This window comes from Epinephelus moara, chromosome 13 (assembly GCF_006386435.1).
Source record: "Epinephelus moara isolate mb chromosome 13, YSFRI_EMoa_1.0, whole genome shotgun sequence".
In the NCBI taxonomy this organism is placed as follows: Eukaryota; Metazoa; Chordata; class Actinopteri; order Perciformes; family Serranidae; genus Epinephelus; species Epinephelus moara.
The window spans coordinates 20,436,710-20,437,036 of NC_065518.1; positions in this window are offsets into that span (position 1 = coordinate 20,436,710).

Below are 327 nucleotides of genomic sequence, written 5' to 3' on the forward strand. Positions count from 1 at the left end.
GTGGCATTTAATCATTATGGACAGGCTACGTGACTAAAAACAACAACAACAACAACAACACGTGTTTGTGTTTTGTTTTAGGTATTCAAGAATATTTTATTGATCGCCTGGCCTCCGATGACCAGAAAAAAAATTACAAGTCTCTGATTGAGGGTCAAAATTACCTGAGCTCCGGATGGGTCTGGCAAATTTTATACCACCTTTTAGACGACCATCACATCATATTGAAAGCGATCAATATTGATCGCCTTCAATATGATGTGATGGTCACGTAGCCTGTCCATAATGATTAAATGCCACGCTGCTAGCTTGCTAACGTCAGCACAC